This window comes from Rissa tridactyla, chromosome 1 (assembly GCF_028500815.1).
Source record: "Rissa tridactyla isolate bRisTri1 chromosome 1, bRisTri1.patW.cur.20221130, whole genome shotgun sequence".
In the NCBI taxonomy this organism is placed as follows: Eukaryota; Metazoa; Chordata; class Aves; order Charadriiformes; family Laridae; genus Rissa; species Rissa tridactyla.
Window position 1 is genome coordinate 91,495,424 of NC_071466.1, and position 16,085 is coordinate 91,511,508.

The 16,085-nt window shown below is 42.3% G+C and overlaps 1 protein-coding gene across 1 annotated transcript in view; it reads left to right on the plus strand.

Moving 5' to 3' along the window:
• The first annotated feature begins 9,011 nt into the window (after window positions 1–9,011).
• Window positions 9,012–16,085, plus strand: part of IL1RAPL1 (interleukin 1 receptor accessory protein like 1) — a 753,247-nt gene continuing 746,173 nt past the window's right edge. Inside the window, exon 1 of the mRNA XM_054188558.1 lies at window positions 9,012–9,127. The gene's annotated coding sequence lies outside the window, so the exon portion shown is untranslated. The remainder of the gene's footprint in view (window positions 9,128–16,085) is intronic.

Genomic DNA, 16,085 nt, shown 5'->3' on the forward strand with positions numbered 1-16,085 from the left:
GGCAATGAATGAATTACACAATTTACTTATTTTTTATGCATCTGTTTTGAACATGCCACATCATAATTTCACTGGCTGTCTTCTCATTCTTGTATAATAAAAACATTTGTCCTTACACTACTTGTAACTTTACAGATCTCACGTGTATTTCCCTTTGTGTCATCTTTTGCAAACCAAACAGACCTACTCTGTTCAGGGTTCTTCCATCTCTCAGGGTAAACGTGCTGTATTTGGCTATTCCCTTGCTAATTACTAATTACTTAATTACTTGATTAATACTAATTACTAATTACAACTTTTTTGAGACAGGGTGACCTAATCATGTGTCATATTCAAGATCAAAGTTCACTATGGATTAATACAGTGGCATGTTTTTTTCCAGTTTTGTTTTCAATTCTTACCCAATCATTCCTGACGTTTTGATTGTTTGTTGAAGACTGTTAGACATTAAGCTGACATTTTCGAGAAACTTTGATACTGATACTGATAGTTCAAACTGTGGTAGCAATAATTGTTTTAACACCCTTAGGGTTGTTTATCTCTTACATACTAGAACAATAAAAATATTATCTATAAATTTGATATTTTGCAAATTGTTACAGCTCTGTTCACTGATTTTTTTCTACTAGTTCTCATCCTACTGAATCATCTGCTGTTACCGGTGATGACAAGCTTCATCTTCTAATGAGTTTGAAAATATTTTTTCTCTATGCAGTATGCTGTTAGTGGGCTGATTCTCAACAATTTTGTCAGGGCTGAGTTGCTATAGCTTTATATCTAATTTACTACATATAATTTTCAATTATTGGGCTGTGATATACATATTTCAAACAATTCTTTTTTAATTTTTAAAAGACCCTTTATTCTTTTGCTGAATCAATCTAGCTTTTTTTCAGGATCTGATGGGTTCATTCATTGAGCATATAACATCATGTCTTAGAACAGTCTCCTTTGCACCACCTAACAGTTTTACCCTTTGGGGTGTTTTTTCTAAACTTCATTTTAACTATCATCCACATTTTTAGGTATTGCCTCTCTTTACAGTAAAGCAATACTTCAATAAGAGAAGGTGAGGTTGTTTTAATATCTTTTTGGAGAGATCTGAGGAGATTTGCTCCAGGAATTTGAATACTTCACAGTGGTTATTGTACAGTGGCATTTAAATAATTGGTTCTTGAACTGGGTCCTGTGCACTGTTCAAAACTGAAAAGCTGCTTCTCTTCTTGTGAGTTTTCTGCCTAGTCGTTCCAAAGAGCAACTGATTATTATGTCCTAAACTTTAATCACCATGTCATGTTCCACCATAACTCTTACCTAGTCTCCATACAGTAACTGAGGTTTTGTATCACTGTCATCTTTTTATTTTTTTTCCTTTATAATCTCTCTAGACTCTCTTACGGTCATTGTCACCATCTTAGGTAGGTGGTCCATGGTATAGCTGTACTAGTACATTCTTCCCGTCCAGGTATTTTAATCAAGATCTGTCATACATGTAACAAAGACCCTGATTCTCCCCTCCCTTTTTCCATTGTGTGCATTGTCCCTGTCTTGCCCTCAGGTAAGAGGGGGACATACTTCCACATGCACAGGCCATACCTGAATGAAGACATTCAGATTTCCCCATGGCATCCAAATGGCAAAAGGAAGCAACAAAACATGTTTACTGCAGATAAATCCTAGTAATTTATATTAATAACTGGGATAAATCTTTGCAGGTGCTAAATTGGGTGCATTAGTAAGCACAAAATCAAGTGCCTCTGTATGCACACATGTGTATATGCAGGAGGGAGACAGAAAATCAGCAACACTGAATAACAAACATTTCTTAGGTAAATTATTTTTGACATGTATAGCTTTATTGTAATTGATTCATGAGCTCTGTGGGGTAGGTAATGCACACAGCTTTGATTTAGTGATCTCTTATTCTGCTTCATAACTTTCCAAAGAATAAAAATACTCAGGAACATTAAACCAGCTAAATTTTAGTCTGTTCCTGTCAAAGTGGTTTACATCTACATAGGCAGCTTCTGGATTTGATTTTGTTTTTGTCAATCACTCTTTGATATATGAAAGTTCAGTACTTAATGTACTTGAGGATGGAAGTAACTGTACTTCTTTAGGAATTCGCTCATATGGAGCTGCACCTTACACCTACTTGCCTTACCTTACACCTTACCACCCTACTCATGACATTCTCACCACTGCGCTGACCTACAGGACTTCATGTTTTGGTTGGTCTATCTGCACCGAGGCTGCAGAAGTCATTTTTTAGCGCTGAGTGAAGCACTTCAATGCAAGACCCAGCAGTCAAAGGAAGAAAATGAGTATTACGCACCCATTAACTACATGATGAGCGCCATGATGCAAACAGTACCCATATGGCATCTCAGAGTGACGGTGGGCAGGTTTTGATAGACATCCAGCACTGCATTATAAATATTTATTAAATTGTGTATAACATCCACTACCCACACCCAGGCACTTGCGCCATTGGGCCCTGAGGGCAGCTGCAGGCCTGACTGTCCCTGCCCAGCCTCCTGGGGCCTGCACTGACCTGGGGCATGACTCCAGCCCTGGCCTTTGCCTGCTGTTCAGCAGGCAGCTGGAGGGACACAACACCGTCCTTGTCCCGGCTCTGCTCGCTGCCTCTGAACATGGTGGCATGGGGCTGATGGGAGAGGTCCCCGCCCCGCAGCCCTGGCCTGCCCCGGCCTGCTCCGTTACCACCCAGCCCAGCCTGCCCTGGCTTGCTCCCCCGCTGCCCGCCCTGGCCTGCTCGCAGGCAGGCAGAAGGCCATGAAAAAAATCCCTTTACTCCTGAGCAAATCTTGCAGTGACAGAGGGTTTTCCGTGGGCCGGGCTGGAGGAGGTGTCAGGCAGTGTCCCGGGCAGGGAAGCGGCAGAGCGGGAAGGGAGCTGCGGCCCACAGGACCTGCTCTCAAGGCACATTTTCCACCTTGTGGCAATTTTCAGAATGAAAAAAAAAAATAAATTACTCAGTTGAAAGACTACGAGTCATTTTTTCACAAAGCAGTTGGATGACTCGACAAGGTTTTGCCTGCTTTCTTGCTTTTTCCTTTTTTTTTTCCTTCAATTCTGATCACATTTTTCTCTTAATTTCTAACACTTTTCACATCCGTGATTGGCATTTTCTCATGAAAAAAACAGTGAAAAACCCCTGAACTGATGGTTGTCACAAGTCGGGAGGTGTATTAGGCGAGTATTTTTGCTTTTCATCAGCCCTGTCTTTGTCTACTGCCATCATTCAGTCCTGGCCACTGCTGGGCACAGATCGCTGGCAGAGGTGGATTACCCACCTAACCTGGGTCAATCATTCTTATGCAACTTTTTTCCAAATAATGCATATATTTAAAATCTCCAGTTTATGATCTTTGATTGGGTAACAGTTGTGCAAGACCTGCTGTAACTAGGACTGAAGTAGTAGGAGCCTTTCTATTGACTTTATAGGCATTGGATGAGATTGATATTGCTGAATATTCTAAAAGTAAACAGATCCTCAAGGGAAAATAATCCCTTATTATTGCCTTCTGTGAGTTCTTGGGGAAAAAAAACCAACGCAGCAACTCTGAAATGAAATACACAAATCTTTTTTAATGCATGAATGCACCCCATCTTTTTAGTTTTCTCGTCTTATGATAGAGTACTATTTAATTAAATAGATGAGGTATATATTCTAAGTAGCTTATGGATGGATATTATCTTCATTTGAGATACCCTAATGAGAGACTAGAGGAACAGCAAGTAATCATTTATTCTACAAAATTTAAAATGTGCAAGAGATGAGCATTTAATTATCTTGACATTATCCTTTGCTAAATTAGGTTAAAGCGGCAAGTTGCAGGACAACCAACCTAGTTTTTTTACATATATCTAATTCCATCTCCTTTAAACATTCAGAATCAATGAAATGCATGTTTTGCAGGAATGGCTTTCTGAATGAAAGTATCCTCCCACTCAAGTAGTAACATGATAGATACTTGAGCTTTTATGTAATGTCACTTTTCATCTATAGGTGTCGTAGTGCTTTGTTCAGGCCACCCACAACTGATGCCTACCCGACATAGGAAGGCTTGTCTCAGCTGCCTATAGAGACAGCAAGGGCCTGGCAGAGCTGTGCATCAAATAGCCTGAGCTGTCTGATGTGCTCTGCACACAGAGGCTGGGTTAGTCACACAAAAATGGCACCAACAAGAAAAACATGGTAAAAGTGGAGTATCTGAGACAACGTAGCTCAGCAGTGAGTACACAATGCTTATACTTACGGAAAGGTATATGTATTTCATGCAAAGAATAATATAATATAATATAATATAATATAATATAATATAATATAATATAATATAATATAATATAATAAAGAATTGTTGTGATTAAATCTCTTAGTTATGAAGTGAGTATTATTCCCTGACTAGACACGTACTCTTTAGCATCAGGCTCCCCTGTAAAGGAAATAGCTATTGAAATTTTCACATGACGTGGAATTACAGATTATTCTTTTTAAAAGATCTGCTCTCTTGAACATTCTTGCCTGGACCTACTAAAAATATGTAATATGTAATGTACAATACATAAAGAACACAACATAAATAAAATGTAACTATAGATAAATTAAAAATATAAAAAATACACAAGAATTCAAGGAGATTCTGAGAACTTAACCAGATAGCAGTTTTCAGGTTTTACCTTGTTCTCTCTGAAGCATTCCAGACTACTTAGTCGTGCCAAAAGTAGAGCAAAAGGGAAGCTGTTTTTTAATAAGACCAATGCAATTGTGTTTGCAAAAGGGGAACAGAAAAAAATGATAGACATTTTTGCTTTATTGAAATTGTTTAGTAATTAGATTGAGACTGCAGTTTACAGGGTTCACATGTAGATTTTTACATGAGCAGGGCTTCTGTTTGGAGTTTTTAGTGGGGGAGTGAAGGTATATTTTGGAAATTTTGATCTTATTATGTTTTTCATCCTAAAAACTATTCTTGTTTTCCATGCTGTTAGACTGATACAATGTCATGGTCCTATTGTATACGCACTCTAAGCAAGAGAATGTGTGAGTGCTGATGTTTTACTTAGCCTATTTCTGCCATTGCATTTGTTACAAAGTGGGACATAAATACACAAACAGAAACATTATTTACAAACAGAAACTTTATTTAATACCATATGTATTAAATAAGGTCCACAGGTAGGTAGCGGGAAATCACGCCCCACCAGTCTTTGAACCCTCTGGACAGACTTACCAGCAAGATGAGCACAAGGCCAGAAAGTTTCAAAGGACACCATGCAGCTAAGGGATGGCATTAGCTCTTGGGTACTACCCATTTGAGCAGATTGAATTTACTAAATAAAACCATTCTGCATGTTAGCATTCTTCAGAGCCACGTACTCTGCCAGCCCTTTCATTTTAAATATGTATTACTTTTAGAAAAGGAAGTTTACTTTGACTGCACTGTTTTGCTTTCCTTTATACACATTAAATGGGATAATCCTTTTAAAGTCACTTACTGAAGTATAGACGAGGATGCAGTTTGTGCCTCTCCCTTACTTCAAGGGACATGATGCCTCAAGATGATACACACGGTGCAGGCACAAGGTACACTATTCATATTAACTCATTCAGCATGCATTGAATGCTACGGAATTAAAACAATGTTTAGAAAACAGCTAAGATTTTGCTTCTCTCTTTGGTGAAATATCTTGAAAACACTCAAGTCATCATGAGGAGAAAGGACATCCCCTTCTATATTATACACACCATACTTATTAATAGGAGGACAAAGCCAAATAGAGATTCAGTATGTAGCTGAGAAAAAAAATAATATCTAAATTCTCTTTTACTTGCGTCCATACAGCTGCATTGTCATTCATAGCAACTCAGTAAGTGAGAAACAAACTGAATCCAGTTTCCTTAACCCAGGAATGAATTTAACCCAAGAACACAGGCGGTTTGTATTCTTTACGTGTGAACGGTCTACAGCTTTTCTGTATTAGTCTGGTTTCAGCCATTTTAGCAATTACACTGTATTTCATTCACATCTTTTGGCTTCCACCCTTTTTCATTTTCCCTTTCTCCTGCCAGACACTTAATCAGCCTCTCTGGGAACTTATATAGCTCCCATGACCACTGTATATGAACACCTCACAAACATTAATGCCTCTTTACCTTCACCACACGCTTGTGAATAAGAACAGTGTCAACTCACGTTATACAGAGAAGGAACAAAAGCATAGAGAGATTAAATTACTTGCTTATCAGTGGAGGAGAAATCTGTAAAACATCAGGAACTGAAGGCAAATTTGCCCAGTGCCTGGCTGACATGTTAACCCCAAGTACCTCCTTCCTACTCTCTGCCCATTGCAGAGCACAAATGGTCTCGAGCACTTGTCCTTCCGTCTGGGCGCGAAGACGACTCTTGGTGTCACGTAATGGAGGAGCCTGTGCGGGCCTGGAGTCTGGTGTTGCTCCTCAGTGGTGAGAAAGCAGCTCTCCCAAAAGGATAATGGTGAGAATCAAAGTTGGGATCCCTCCTCTCTTTCCCTCTCTCTCCCTTACTCAACCAGCTGGGACGCCTGGGCTTCTAAATCAAGCACCCAAAACCAGCGCTCTAAAGTTGATAGCATGAGTCATTTAGCTAACTTAAAATGCCCTGTACTGATCCACAAAGAGAATCCCATAAAGTTTTTCATGTCTCTTTTACCTACCCACGCATAGGGATCACTCATCATAGTAGTATCGGAATGCCTGGTTTAACCAGTCACATTAATTTCTGTCTTTTAAAATTGAATTTTGACTACTGGTTGTTGCATTCATTTCTAGTTTCTTCTATTTTTTTTATCCAACGTGAAGAATGCTGTTCTGTTATCATGAAGAGAGGTGGGGTGTGAGCGAGCTCCACAAATTCTGCAACAGCTCCCACCTCTCCCGCAGCCCACTGACTCTGCACGGCACATTATCTGCCTATCGATAATCCTTTATCATGATCCATAATAAAATCACACTTTCCCACGTGCTGCTTTTCTTTTCTTTTCTTTTCTTTCTCTCTCCTCCTGTAACATGTTGGGGGTTTAGAAAACGCAGCGGTTTGGATTCTTCCCTATGGCCCTACAAAGAAGCCAGGGTGGATTTTGCGGTCACTGAATGTCGCCTCGTCTCTTTGCCCCCATTTCGGAGAGCACCGTTTGCACGGACATAAACAGGTACGTGACTGTAAGCATTTAGCTCACATTGCTCAGGTATTCCTCGCTCCTCCGCCTTCCCTCCCCACGCAATGGACTCTAAGGATAGGAAATCCCTCTGACCCAACGTATGAACAGGCCACCCCGAGCACCTCTTCTTGCAAGCGTGTGCCTGCAGGGCAGGGGCTATGGAAGAGGGGGTGCCCACTCCCCCACACCTTCATGCAGGAATGTGATCGAATTTATTGGGGGGAGTGTCAGAACTATACAGAGTTACGTTTTATAGAACATTTGTTTAGTATTATAAACATCTGCAAATGACTATTTATTTCATGAAGTAATTAACATTCCTAATTAGGTGCACCTTGCAGCTGCTGTTAATCTTAATTGGCAATAACGCAGTTACATTTTGATACATATCTTCAGAAGAGTTACAGAGGAGAAGGGGAAAAAAAAAAAGAAAAAAAAATCTGAAGGGAAGGAAATAAAACTGTTCCCACACAGTTCAGAGAGTTCGCACAAAGAAGATCCCATGGCAACAGCGAGGCCCACAGTTTGCCTTATAAAAATCCAAGAATAGATAATGTATCATCTCTCCTAAAACAACACTTCACTTCGGAAACCGGAGGGGAAAGCGTGTGTGTTGGGGAAGGGGGGGGGCGGGGGCGCGGTCAACAAATAAAAAATAAATAAACCACAACAGGAAAAGAGAAGCAGGCTGACGCCCGCGCAGCTTCAGCCTCTCGCCCCACACTCTGCCCCTTCCCCAGCCCCATCCTCATCCCCATCCCCACCTCCAGCCCCAGCGCTGCGGGCCGAGGCGGCGCGGGGAGGCGGGCAGCACCGGGGCGGAGGGAAGGAAGGAGGGAGGGAGGAAGGAAGGAAGGAAGGAGTGAGGGAGGGAAGGAGGGATGCCCGCTTCCCAGGAGTTTCTCCAGGATCCCTTCCGAAGGGCCCTCCCCCTCTCGCTCCCTCCCCCCGCAAAACCCACCACCCCTCCTGCGAGAGCGGCGCTGGGCGAGCGCCGGGGTGTCCATGGGGTGGCAGTCACGGTCCCTCCTTGCCGGCTGGCGGCCCGGCGGAGGGCGCGTTCCGCCGAGCGAGCCCGTCTCGTAGAAACACAGGAATCATTTATGCACTGCAGTTTCCCTCGCCTCTCTTCCCTCGCTCCCTCTCGTCCTCTGCTCCTTAGGATATTTTGGGTGGATTGTGGTTATCAATCAAGACCTCCTCTTCTTTTGCTGATCACTTGTCATTTTCACCGGGGATTAGTATCGTTCGGGGCAAGCGGACAACCGATTTTTTTCCCCTTTGGAGATTTTTTTTTCTTCCTCCCACCCCACCTCCCCATTTTATTTTTTTTTTTTTCTTATTTATTTTTTTTGGCACGGCGGTGAGGGTGCTAGGACCCGGGAAGCACCCTCCCCCCTTTTCCTCCCCCCCCCCTCCACAGCCGCCCAGCACCAGGAAAATCCCCACCGGACCGCCGCTCGCCGGGATACTTGTGCGCGGCAGCCCGGATCCGGCCCGGCGGCGGCGGCGGGGCGCTGGGCGCGGAGCTGTCCGCGGGGGGCCCCCCGGGCCGGCCGCCCCCCGCCTTATCCCCTCACCCCCACCCCCCCCCGCCGCACCTGGATGGTACCTCCCGCCGGCGACTCGGGCACTTTCTGAACTAGGAAGGAAGGGGCGACTCTGGAGGGGTGCGGGGGGGGGGGGGTTGCGGTGGGGGGACGCCGAAGTCTTTATGGAATTACCTGCGCCCGCGGCGGAGCTGGCACCGCTGGATGGATGGGCGCCGCGTCCGCGGCACCGGCGGCCAGCTCAGCCCCAGGAGTAAACACGGGGCTTCTCCGGCCGAGTGCGCAGTGTGGTGACCGGCGCTCGCCCCGTTGACCGATCGCACCGGAGGGATATTTCAGGAGGCTCCTGTGGGGTAAGGTCATTTTTCTCCCGGCGAAAGCCCGGCATTGATAAACTTGGTGGCGTGTGGTTGAAATGGGGTACTTTGGGGATTGCTGCATTATCCTTATGCGAGGGGCTCCAGCCGTTATTGGCAGTTGAGTGGAATAACTGCAGTAGGTCTTCTGGTGAGTGCTTTTTTGCGATAATTTAAAAAAAAAAATAATTAAAAATCTCCTCCTCCCTCTCTATTCTTGCACCCTCTGGATTTGGCAGAGTGCTGTAAAAGCAAGGAGTCTTTAATTTTACCACTTTTTCTTTTATTTTTTTTCACCCCCGGTTGTAATATTTTTGACTGAAAAGGGTTTTTGATAGTAAAGGTCTCTGTGATGGAATCTATTTAGTGTGAGAACGAATCCCATCCGCTGGTGAAAACAAATGTTTCCAACTCTGTGCAGCATTCTGCTGCATTTCATAGCTGCAATGGAGGGAGAGAAATCCTGCTTTTCAAGTTGTTAAACTTTAAGGTGGCAATCCTTATTAATGGTGGTACAGTGCTCTGGTGCTAAGGGGGTTAAATGCCACTGGTGATTTGGGATTACAACTGTGCCTGTAAATCCTGCAAGGAAATTATAAACTGAGGGACAGTAAGAGAAAAAAAAAATCTCATCTTGATAGTAGAGAAATATTGTAAATGTCACTAGCCTGAAAATCTCTCATCCACCTGCTCTTATATTTTTTTCACCCAATAACTTACCTACTGAAATCTCAGACCACGTGTATGGCAGTGGAAGATTTGCAAACAGAGATGCTATCTTCGGTATTTCATACATATATGCATCTGGCTGAGGGACTGTGTGTGAATTAATTCCTCTGTTAGTTGTGGTGTGAAGCGAGACAGGGAGAAAAAGGATAGAAAAGATCGTCGTCTTAAGAACAGAAGCGAGCAAGGGAGGCACTTCAGCCTTTAAAGATTTAAAGGGATCCAAGCAATGCACATTGGTAATCTTTCTCTGCAAAATCAATTCTGATAGAGGGAATGGGGGAAGGTGGAGGGAATCGATAGTGATGACGTTGTGCAGTGCAATGCACTGCAATGCTAAAGTTATATAGTGTGTGCGAAAATATGTACCCTTATGTACTGCTGGTGGGTTCATGCATAATGGATGGAAGAAGATATGCAGATCTATCTGTAGGAAGATGGATGTATTCGTGCAAAGACAGCGATTATGTAACTTGATTACATCAGTGGCATCAGTCGCCGATAGTGAAATAATACGCTCAAATAGCGTATCAATCACTTGGGTTAACTTTGTAGCGCTCCCGGCAGCGGGAGAAGGATGGAGACCTGGGCAGAGGAGGAGAGATCCTCGCTCAGCTCCTGACAAGGGGTTTGCCTCTTGCAGGCTGCCTTTTGCATCAGCGTGCTCCTGGTGGAGTTTCCCCGGGACGGGGAGTTCACCAAGGAGGGAGGAGGCTGCCTCCTCGCTCATTCAGCCACACCCGTGGATTGGGCTCCAGAAAAGCCCCTTGCAAGGCTGCACAATGGTCCCATTGAGCAGATCCGGCTGCCTGCTCCTCGGCAAGGTCACACGGCAACCTGGGACTTCAGTGCATGGCAACAGCTGAGCGGAGGAGGAACAGAACTGAAATTAAAATTGATCTTCCTTCCCCCCCCCCCTCGCTGTCGCCTACCTCCAAACGCGGAGTTCTGCTGACCCTCTTCCAGTGCTCAAGGCAGAGCTAGTGCTGTTTCACCTGGAGTGTGTGCAGCGCTTAATGTAGATAGCGTTGTCCCTCCTGGTGTGTGCAGTGACTGCCTGGCAGCTTCAGCAGGATGCTGCTTCGGTATTTCAGAGTACAGCATGACTGACTTCAGAAAAAAGTATTGTCAGATATAACAGCCTAATCTACCCGGTACGTTTACAGGGAACCCAAAAGGTGGTCTGTTAACACATTTCAAGCATCTTCTGTGAGTAGGTGAAGAGCAAAGGTGTGACAGGGGTCCCATCGGTTTAACTCAGACGGACTTTTTTAGCGAATCGTTCAAAAGATAGTATTATCAGGATATACTTTACTTCAATATCCATTTTAGAATCATAAATCACTGTTCCTATCTCTTTGGGAAGAGCAGGGGGGGAAGAATACTCCTTGAAGACAGATAAGCTTGCAAAGGCACTGCTGAGGCCCCATACCTCTAATGGATGCATTTTCTGAAGAATGTAAGCCTGATGAAATCTTAACTCAGCTGAAATGAGTGATCTTATCATCATTGGCCTATGTCCTTCCCCACTTCACTCTGAATTCATTCTAGCAAAATTTCACTAAAATACTTTTCAGTTAAGAAGAGGTGAGGGCAGAGTGGGTTTTATATCTCTTGATAAACATGATCTCCACATAGATTTAATGCACTATCAAACACACAGTAATTTTACCATGGAACCAGCCTGAAAAATCACTTTTTCCTCTGCTTCCCTGAAAACATCAGTATTTTAAAGTTGGTTCACCATTCGTTCATGACTATTTTCATATTTCTTGAGGATAAGTCTGGGCAAGCACTAATAAATCCTGCTAATGTAGTTTGGAGTTTGACATTCATAGAGTATACTGAGTAAATTAGAAAAAAAAAAGGATATGAAGTTAACTCTGTTTCCATCCTTCAGGGGTCAGAATAACACTATGGCAACTCCTATGCATTGCTACAGCTCTTAACAATTTTCAGAAATGTCCATGGCATACTCTGTTCCGCCACACACGATTACAGGCAGACTCTTTCCCTTGAATTCCTTACAGGACTTCTTGTGACATACAGGCTACATACCTGTACCACCCATCTTAAAGGACAGCACGATTGTCTACAGGAAGTGTTACAAAACTGGTGCTGTAAAAAGAGCAGGCATTGACACTGTGGGAACGTATCGCATGGTACGTGTAAACTGGCATGCAGCATGCAAAGATTTGCAAATTCAGGGTAATAGAGAGAGCAGTAAGTGAGCAAGTTTTATTTATAGATTAATTTCATTGTTGTAGTTAGCAATACCCAGACGGTAAAAATAAAAGGTTTCAGCTCCAATGCAATATCCGTTCAGTTTGCACCAAATATAGCTTCTCCGAGAGAAACTTTCCTTGCTGAAGTAAAACTGTAAATCACTCGGACAAATGAAGAGAAAATGTGAAGAGAAATATTTACATAAAACATTCCCAGGCTCCACATCTCAGACCACTGAAAGCAGTGAGAGTTTTGCCACCCACTCCTCGCTAGCGCTGGGAAGCCGGCTTTTAAAGAAAACAGCAGTGCATGAAGAATAATCTCAGTGCCTGCCTCTGAAAGAGCAGGCTTCTGACTGTCGTTATCACTGAAGACAGTAGACTTGTTTCACTGCTGATAGGAAAATTTGAAACATACAGGGCAGATCTTAATGAAGCTTTTTTTGCTATTCAGTGATATTCTTGTAATGTATTCAGAATACTTTCTGTGGCTATTATGTCAAACCCATGTATTGGGAAACAAAGCAAAAAATGGATAACCGACTGAGGTTTTCATTCAGTATATTTGCACTTACAGGGGAGTGTTTGAATATACTTCTGCGTTTCATAACAGCTATGATCTTTAGCAGCTGGGAATCTTATTTTTATAGTGCACGCTGCATGATAATATACGGCAATTGAAACATCCAAGCTCTGATTAATATGATTAAAAACTAGCAACTTATCTAGTGGTGCTCAAGTTGTAAAGTTTAATTATAGCGGCACCATTTGCACAGCTATAGATAAGGTTGTGTCAGCATTTCTGTTATAAACCTCTATCTCGTTCCCATCCATTGTGTCAGGGGTCCATGAAATAAGAAGAATTTACAGTAGAGACTGTAACGGCTGTTTTGGATTACTGTCATGGCCTGTCAGGTCAGTAATCCATGTGTTTCTTTAAGTCTTTACATGCACATGTACAGCAGCACCAAAGCAGCCATTATGCTCTGTCAGTTCAAGTTTATGCTTGTTTTATTTTAAAATGTAATTAAATATGAGATGATGGACCACAGTGACTCAGGAGGGAGCGTTTAACCTCTCATTTTTCATGCACTTTTGTATTGTTTTCTTATTCTTAAAACATAACCAGACCAAATGCAGCAGTGAATTTTACTTGTGAGAGCTTAAAATTAATGCACATTTGGAAGAAATCTCTTTGGAGGCGGGAAGAATGAAGATGAAAGGTTGTGGTTTTTTAATGCTAATAGTCAAGCTTTGCATGTTCCTCTAAGGTGGACACACAGGGAACTCCATTCTACTGCAACAGGGGAAAATCCCGTGTTATTTGCCAAAGCTATGGAACACCAGGGCAAAGAAATCAGGTATTGCTGGTTCTCTGTTGTAACATTGGGTACTCTGTTTTTCTAGGTTTCACTGTACCTGTGTATTATAGGTACTCCTATGTCATTTCATGGTGTTATACAGCACACTATTTATGCCTCAATAAGTAGGTCTGAACAAACGAACCAAGGACATCAGTCTTACTGCCTTCTGTACTTAGAAATTTCATGTTTTTAACAACAGCACACAGGCATACAGTAATCCTTCAATGGTTGTAGCATCAACTGCAGCAATTACCCACAAAGATTTTTTTTTGATAGTGGATGAAGGAGAAAGGCAAAAAGTGAAAACATTTAGATTTTTTGCCAATGCAATAGATATTATTTCCATTTTATTTTTAGATTGGGGCATAATTTAGGAGGTCCTCAGTGTAGCTTCTGAAAAGAAACATAGAAACCTTAATTAGGTTTGAGAAGGTCGATACAATCTATACAAATCTATACGATCAGCAGGCAGACAAGGGCTAATACTATTTGGTGGCTGGATGGCTAGTGGTGTCAGAAAGTTTTCTGTTCTCTGGTCCTTCACACCTGTCCTCAATGAAGAGTGTGTTTTAAAAGAGGAAGAAGATGGAGACCAGCAGAATGGGTTAAAAAAAGGGGCAGAAAAGCGTATAAATATACAGACATTGGTGCTGTAGCTCCTGTCTCTTCAGAGATGGGGTGTATTCTATATTCCTTTTGTCTTTTCTTCACTAGTGAGACCCAGATGCTTAAGATTACTGCAGTTCCCAAGTCCCAGTGCTCTAATTTTTTTTTTGGAATTCTTAAACTCTTCAGTGCAAGGGCCATCACCTTTTTGTTTACATGCATGTTTCCTCTGCATGTTACCTGTTGAGGTAACTTGAGGTGCTTCTCCATAAAACAATAAATTAATGTCAGGAACAGGAGAGAAAAGTGTTTCCTGTTGGCTGTTTTAGAAAATACAGATATTTTACACGAATCAAATTTTCCTCTCACAAAGCACAAATTTTTGTAATTTCCAGCAAAAATCTCACAATGCACTTACAAGACTGCCTCTTACAAAGCTGGTGCAACTGCTGCGTAAAACCTCGATATCTCAGTTCCACCTGTTAAGTTCCACTTAATAATGTGTGCTTGGACTGTTAGTAGCCATGTCTGTAAACTCAGTCACAGCCAAAAGTTTCGACTATTTCAAGGAAAATGAAGTCATAGTAATGTGCATCGTTATGATGCACAGGGAAAGGCTTCTGCAGGTGAGTTTAGGAATAAGTTTAACTGGCAGTGACCTACCTGGTTCCCAGACCAGTTGCCTGAGAATGAGAATTTCTGTGCCTGAACAGTGTAAGGGACCTGCATGTACATTCATCCCTGCCTCCATCCATTTGGCAGTGCATCTCTACCAGATTTGACTCTAAGCTCAGTCGATTGTGTGCCTCAAGGATAATTCCTACACCAAGAAGATCTGTCGGTATGATGGAACCCTTGGGATGGAGCCACTGTGTCTGCAGAGGGATGTGTTTGGCCAGGATGCTTTTGTGTGGCACTGATCCCTGGCAACAGTTTTAGCCCTGTGTCTGTCAGGTTGCTGTTCAGTGCACAGAATTTCAGGATGGCAGCAGAGCACAGCTGTTACCATATAGCACCTTGGCATTCCTGCATCCTCAACTTCTCTTCAATGCTTCCTGGCTGTCTCCTCCCAGATTTAAACTTTTTTTTTTTTTTTTTCCAGGAAATCTTACCTTTGCTCGTTTTAGAATAACACATCTGGAAATGCATGGCATTTCCATTCCGGCAAATTGTATGCATAATGGAGATGTATGTGTATGTCTATGTATCAATTTATCAATAAGATCCGCATATATATTATACGTAGAGTTTACTTTATTCAGCATCTCCTCTTATGAAGCAGAAAAGGCCTTTTGGCTTTCTACTGTATGTTTCTTTGGGGTGTCGTGTAGCTGAAGTTGGTGTGCTTACAGCACTGTTAAATCAGGTTCACTGACTGGCAATGTCTCTCTGTACGTACATATATTTAGTTATGTACACACACACATGCACAAAAACATATGCCTACGTATGTGTACGTATACATACGCATTTACTCAGATGCCTGTGCATTTACTCACATACATGCACAGAGGAATAAAGAGAGCAGGTCATAAATAGAAAGTACTCTAGTTATTTCTGATGCTAAATGTAGGAAACATAACACGATTCAAACAGACCATGAGATGATAGCTGGTTTTGAGGGTTGATGTAGTATTAATTTATTTTTTAATGATCTGTAAATGCAGCATATTTGAAGGCAACATCAATTTATTTTGGAATGCAAAATATGAAGCATACTTTGAAAGGACTATCAAAGATCACCAGTCAGGGCTATATGGTATCATCTGCAATTTTAGAAATACACACTTTGGAAGGTGCAATCTGAATGTTTCCCATATACCTCCCCAACAGAACACGAGATACTATTGAAAATCTCTTGTCCATTATTATGGAAAAGCTTGATCAGAGTATTTGCTCAGTTCATAGCAGAAGAAACTGTATGTATTATAAAAGGAATGCAAAATGTGGTTTAGTATTTCTTGTGTAATGCTTGCTTTACCAGCTGATGACTCTCATATTCTATATGAATAATGTGTCTGCCTTTGGTCACTT